Source organism: Humulus lupulus, chromosome 2, assembly GCF_963169125.1.
Source record: "Humulus lupulus chromosome 2, drHumLupu1.1, whole genome shotgun sequence".
NCBI lineage: Eukaryota > Viridiplantae > Streptophyta > Magnoliopsida > Rosales > Cannabaceae > Humulus > Humulus lupulus.
Window position 1 is genome coordinate 200,487,731 of NC_084794.1, and position 7,827 is coordinate 200,495,557.

Here is a 7,827-nt window from a genome sequence, read left to right on the forward strand (position 1 = left end):
GCAAATTAAAATTGAATTAATTGGGGCATAGATCTGTAATTTAAATTTTTCTTGATTGGATTAGTAATTATTAGAATATCATTTGGTAAAAATAGATCACTTTATTTTTACAAACTAATTAAAAAGCATAGGATGCTTTGAGAAAACACATATTTTAAAATAGTGAGTGGGAGAGGGAGTTATGACAATAAGTCTCATAGTCTCCATTATTAGTTAGCACCGAGGTAACATGGAGAGGGCCTTGCGGCACCATTGCTTGTGTCCCCCTAAGGAAGGCTTCCGACTGTGTTATTCTCAAGGCAAACTTCTTTTGCAAGAATAGGATTTAATGATATATTTCAAGTTTGACTGACCCTAAGGCACACTCTTGAATTAAGTCATTGATCTAAAATAATGGGTTACACTCACAAGGTACATTAGGCTTTCGAGCGGACTAGTGTATCCTTGACCAAACAAGCGGTTGTTTATAAGTCAAAAAAGAAATGTTGATTTGAGTTTTCACTTATAAATTTGAGAATTTGTCTCAAAATTAATTTGGAATTAGTCTGACCTACCCTAAGGCGGGTCCATTAATGTTCAAATTAATTAATCGTGGAATTAGTAATTATTTTTTATGTGTTCTTTAATTTTTGCATTCATGCATCACGTTTACTATTCCAAAAATTATTGATATTTATTATATGCATAAATTCATTTTTGTTTATTTATTTATTCCCAGCAAAGATGTCTATTGGTGAATTACACACCGATGTTTTTCTCAAATCTTTGGTTTTTGAACTTGAAAACATGCAAAACTAGTTTCGAGGCATTTTGACCATTTTTTCTTATAAGAATTTGATGTTAACTGTCTGTAACAAACCTCCAACAGAACCACCTTTGGCTACTAGCTATGAAGCAGAAAAAAAAATATACGAATTGGATGAAATCCGATCGATTGGCACGTTATTGCATGCTTTCAACCATGCCTAACGAAACAAAGGAAAAATATATACACTATGACTCAGCCCATGAGATGTGGCAAGCAATGACAAAGGAAGTCTTTGCTGAGTGTCATCGTTTGTATCAAATGAAAGAGGTAAATGAGATTTAGATATATTTTTCCAACTTTGAATAGTAGATAATGTTAATAGCAAATTCAAATTTTTGGATAGTAGATTCAAAAATATATGCCACTAATCTATTTTTTTTTTCTTTTTGTAGAATCAGAACCCTGAAAAGGAGGAAGAGACTGATGAGGATTTTGATAGCAAGTAAAGCTGGAGGAGTTGGAGAGTAGTTTTATTTATAAATTTTATTGTTAGTTGAACAATTTAATTTTTTTTTATTTTGTTTTAGAAATTCTAGATTTCTTTGAACAAAGAAAACTACAGTTTAGAAATTTAGTTTATTATTAGTAATTTTGATTATTAATGTTTGGAAACGTATTTCTATTTCTGCATGACATTTATTTGTTTTATTAATAAAATAGTTATTATTTAAAGAAATTATTTATTTACTTGTTATGAAAATGCGTTGGGATAAACAAATTTACATACTTATAATGAATGACAATTTTTTTTACTTAATTCTGAATTATTTAAAATAGCTAATCCTAGATCTATTAAACGACAAAAGACTGATTCCGATAGTGAAACATATCTGTGGCACTTGAGATTGGGCCATATTGGTCTAGATAGAATTAATAGGCTTGTAAAGGATGGTCCTTTAAGAGAACTATCTATTGGATCTCTCCCTGTTTGTGAATCCTGTCTAGAAGGAAAGATGACCAAGAGACCTTTCTCTGCTAAAGGTTCAAGAGCTACAGAACCACTTCAGCTGGTATATACGGATGATTGTGGTCCACTTAATGTACAAGCAAGGGGAGGTTATGAATACTTTGTCACTTTCGTTGATGATTATTCAATATATGGTTACCTATACTTAATGCAAAGAAAATCTCAAACTTTTGGAAGGTTCAACGAATTTCAAGCAGAGGCTGAAAAGCAATTAGGTAAATTACTGAAAGTTCTTCAATCTGAACAAGGAGGAGAGTACTTGGATTTTGAATTCGAGTACAATCTGCATGAGCATGGTATTCAATCCCAACTCACAACAACTGGAACGCCACAGCAAAATGGTGTTTCAGAAAGACGGAACAGAACGCTACTAAACATTGTTAGATCAATGATGAGCTTCTCATCATTACCACTATCATTTTGGGGCTATGTGATTCAATATGCTCTATACATATTGAATGTTGTTCCATCTAAGTCTATCCAGAAGACACCCATGGAATTAAGGAATAGTTGTAAACCTAGTTTGTACCATTTTCGCATTTGGGAGTGTCCTACACATGTGCTTAAAGGAAAGACCAGGAAGTTGGAATCACGCTCTGAAGTGTGCATGTTTGTGGGATATTTCAAAGAGACTAGAGGTGGAATTTTCTATAGTCCAAAAGAAAATCAAACATTTGTATCGACAAATACAACTTTTCTTGAACATGACTATGTTAATAACCACAAACCTCGCAGTAAGGTTGTACTGGAGGAGATGGCCTCGAATGAAGTTGCAAAGTCACTAGCAACAACCAATGAAAAATAACAAGAGGAAACTACTAGTTCTAGTCAGAATAGTAGAGAGCCTCGTCGTAGTGGGAGGGTTAGTAAGAAACCCATACGCTATGAACGCGAAGTTCAAATGCTTGTGTCTGACTCAAACAAAGACAATCCATTGACATTTAAAGATGCAATGAATGATTCTGACCAGGACAAATGACAAGATGCCATGAACCAAGAAATGGAATCGATGTATTCCAATTCTGTCTGAGTCCTTGAAGATCCACTTGAGAATATCAAACCCATTGGTTGCAAGTGGATATTCAAGAAGAAAAGAGGAGCGGATGGGAAAGTAGAGACTTTCAAAGCAAGGCTTGTAGCCAAAGGCTACACACAAAAAGAAGTGGTTGATTATGAAGAAACTTTTTTTCCTGTAGCCATGCTAAATCCATTCATATACTCTTATCCATTGTTGCGTGCATGGAGTATGAGATTTGGAAAATGGATGTCAAAACAGCTTTTCTGAATGGCTACCTTGATGAAACCATTTACATGTCTCAACCAGAAGGGTTCGAAGTAAAAGGTCAAGAGCAAAAGGTTTTCAAGCTTCTTATGTCCATCTTTGGACTCAAACAAGCTTCTAGATCTTGGAATATTAGATTTGATAACACAATTAAAACGTTTGGTTTCAAAAAAAATATTGACAAACCATGTGTCTATAAACAAATCAAAGATGGTGTAGTAGTATTCCTCATTCTTTACGTTGATGATATATTACTGATTGGCAATGATGTAACATCATTATCAAAGGTAAAGAACTGGTTAGCTGAATAATTCCAAATGAAAGATTTGGGAGAATCCAAGTATGTTTTGGGCATTAAAATTCTTAGAGATAGACAGAACAAGACTTTGGCACTGTCTCAAGCAACTTATATTGATAAGGTGCTAGAACGCTTTAATATGCAAATCTCCAAAAAGGGTGCTATGCCAACCCGTTCTGGAGTAGTCCTTTCCAAGGAGCAGTGTCCCAAAACACCTCAAGAAGAGGAAGATATGAGACAGTATCCCTATGCCTCAGCGGTAGGCAGTCTTATGTACGTTATGCTATGTACAAGACCTGACATTTTTTATGCAGTAGGGATAGTCAGCCGTTATCAATCCAATCCTAGATTGAGTCATTGGATTGCAATGAAGAATATTCTCAAGTATCTTAGAAATACTAGAGATTATATGCTTGTATATTCAGGTGGAGACCTGAACCCCATTGGTTACACTGATTCTTATTTTCAATCAAACAGAGATAGTCGGAAATTGAATTCTGGATCAGTGTTTACTCTTGGAGGAGGAGCAGTAGTCTGGCGAAGTATTAAACAAACCAGCATTGCAGAATCCACCATAGAAGTCGAGTATATAGCAGCTTGTGAAGTAGCTAAGGAGGTTGTGTGGCTCAAGAAGTTCTATTCTGATCTGGAAGTAGTTCCAGATGTGGATAAGCCACAAGCCATATACTGTGACAATAGTGGGGCATTAGCTAGCTCAAAGGAACCAAAGAGTCACAAGAGGGGAAAGCACATCAAGAAGAAATATCACTTGATCAGAGAGATAGTTCATCGAGGAGATGTTGCAGTTATGAAGACAGCTTCAAAGCATAATCTTGCAGATCCTTTCACAAAGACTTTATTCATGAAATCTTTTAAGGAGCGTGTAAGAAACATGGGAATGAGATAGATGCCTCATTTTCTTTAGGGCAAGTAGGAGATTGTTGGGAATTATGCCCTGAAAGCATATGTAGTAGAAATTGTTTTAAGAAATAAATCAATAAATTGAATTTGTTATGCATATATTTTATGCACTATTTTATTATGTGATAATATTAAGTAAATATCAGAAAAAATTCCTAAGTTCATATATGTGATCTCAACCACGTATTGGTACGGGAGGATTGTGTTTGAGATAAATGAACTTGAATAGTTCGCAGTAAAATAAAGTTATGGAATCTTTAGATTAATTACTGCAAGTACGGTCAACTAGTATTATGAATACATGTGATCTAGATCCGGATTACTAGTGTAGTAGAACACTTTAGTGGAGGTACTTTATAGATTAGAGAATATATAGAACTGGACCAGATATGTTTATTAATACTTAGTTAAATACTTTTTCGAAATATTAATTAAATATATCAACTGATGATCATATACAAATAGATTTTAATCCTGAAGTTACTATGAACTCTTGTCTATGTTATATGAGTTCTTTGATTCACTCGTTAAGGTTTGTCAGAATGATCAGGCTAGAAACTTTTGTTTTGGGAACTCATGAATGTAAATAGATGGGGACATAGTATACAGATATGGAATCTATACCTTCTCGAAAGAGATTGAATAATGGTTCTCTTAAAGTTTGATTTTTGGGACTAAAAGGTTATTAAGCTCAAATTCATAATTTAGTTATGAATTAACCTTCACTAGTAAAGTCAATGATACTTAAGGAAACAAGATATAATTAACAGGGTAAAACAGTAATTTTATTCCCAGTTAATTATGAACCATTATTAGATGGTTAATTTGTATGTAATGATCATATCAATGGACGCTTTATTGTTGTAAAGTACTCAGTAAATGAAATGTTTATAATTACAAGAGTGTAGTCTCATATTTATAGTGGAGTAATCATAAGATTAATAAATTAAGATTGTTTAATTAAAGGGTTTAATTAATAATCACAATTTATTGGAGCTTGGAATTATAGGTCCATAGGTCCCCACAGCAGCTCTGTCAACACTATTTAAGGCAAGAATTTATATAAAGGGTAAAATTGTAATAATACATATTTAAGAAGAAATTTGTTCTTCGGGCCAAATATGCAATTATGTGATAATAGTGATTAATTAATTAATTACAAATTAGTTGTAATTATCCAAATTAATTAATTATTATATAATTTTTGAAATTATATAAATAATTAATTTATTATAATTTTCAAAATTATAATAAAATAAATATTTAATTTTTGAAATTAGTATTTAATTAAAATTGGTTTTACTTAATTAGTACAATTAATTAAATATCTTTATTTGAGTGGGAGATAATAATATGATAAGTTCAAATTGGATTTGAATTTAAAAGATTGATATTTATTTAAATAATTAATTATATGTGATAATTAGTTAAAAAGATAATAGATTCAAATTTGAATTAATTATCAGGTTGTTGGATTTTATATAATAAGGGTAGTTTGAATAAATAATTAAATAATTGTGAAAAAATTAAATATCCCTAATTTATAGGGAACTGCACGACACACACAGTTCCTGGACTGTGTGGCGTGCATCTATAAAAAAATCAGGATAGATTTATCACTTTTATTTATTTAATTAATGAAAATTTCAAAAGTTAGTCTTTTATATTTTCATTAATAAGATAATCAACTAATTAAAAGATAAATTGTAAATTTGTTACACATTTATTTTTTAAATTAAATATTTTCCATATAAGTTAGACTTATCAGAAAATAAATAAGATACTGAATTTACTCGATCTAAGAAAAATAACGATACTTTTCTATCTCTCCCTGAAAAAGATACAGACAAATCTCAGGCATATTCTCTTGATCTCATGTGTTTAGTATATCAAGTTGAATAAAAAATATTGGATCATTTATTTTCTAAGTGTCCACACACTTATTGAGGTGTAGAGAACGTTGTGGAAGATCTTGGTGCGAGTACCTGAGAGCAGCTTGGATAGGAAGATCGCTTATTTTATGAAAAGATAGCAATGACACTTTATAAACATCAAGAGGTATGTTATTTATTCTTTTCTTGTTTATGATTATTGTATGTATATTAATGGATCTGCATATTTAAAGGTAGTTTAAATATGTTAAAAAAAAATTGTTGTACATTGGGTCAACCCATCACTATTCCGCTGCGTATTAAGAAACGTGTTCCTAACCAAGATAGTATGCACTATGTATCTTATCTGAATGCAACTACTGTTATGAGTTAGATTTACCTTCGAGTTAATTGATCTAGCAATTTATCATTTATGATCATAAGTCACGCAATGTTGATTGTAAGTCGTGCAGATCTGTATGAGAAATTGTTGGGTTCTTAACATGGTGGTTTCTCTAGCTTATAGCAAGGGTTAATTTTATTTCAAAGTTATTTATATATTTTTAATTTAGATAGTATATCATTTTATTAGTTGATATATCTATTTTTGTGTTGCAATATATCTTAATTTGTTGATATTCTACAAAGTTATATTTATAATGAATATTGCTGGTATATTATATCATAGAGCATAATATATCTATTTGGTTCTCGATTATGGTATAGAGTGGTGCACCATCCTTTTAAAGTATAATATATATTTTCTACATATTTTTTATACTTGGTATAATATTTTTATCATTAGTGCACCGTATATATTTGATCTTTATTACATTATATACAGTTTAGTATATGAATTTATTTTTGACTAGTTAGGATTTTCGCCTCTCGAATTATGATCAATACATTATTGTGCTCTTGATATTTTCGAGTCGTTGAAAATTACCCCGAACTATTCACAATGTTGTAAAGTGAGACTTCTATTAAGTTTTATTCTATGTGCCTAACGAATTGTTGACTTGTCATTGTCACGCCAGCGTCATGTGTATACTTTAAAATAAAAAATAATTTATAATTTAAAATTAAAACTATATATTTCTTATAAAATATTTAAATTAAAAATATTTCAACAACTCAAAAAAAATTCTTTTAAATTCTTAAAAGAATAATTTTTTGAATAAATTCTTAAAAGATTAATTAAATAAAATTTTAAAATACTAAAAAAATAAACCGAAAATTATCTTTTTGTTTTTACAAAACTTAAACTAATGTAATTTAAACTTTATTAATTCCATCATTATTAAAAATAAATAATTTAATTTTTCCAAACAAAAAAAATAGACGAGGCTCAGTTTATTTTTTTAATATTTAAAAATTTTATTTAATTAATCTTTTAAGAATTTATTAAAAAAATAATCTTTTAAGAATTTAAAAGATTTTTTTTTATTTTTTTTTATTTTTAATTTTAATATTTTATAAGAAATATATATTTTTTAATTTAAAATTATTTTTTATTTTAAATTATACACATGACGCTGACGTGACAATGACAAATCAGCAATTTGTTAGCCACATAGAATAAAATTTAATAGAAGTCTCACTTTACAATACTGCGAATAGTTCAGGGATAATTTTTAACTGCTCAAAAAAATCAGGGAGTTCTGTTATCCAAAAAACAGG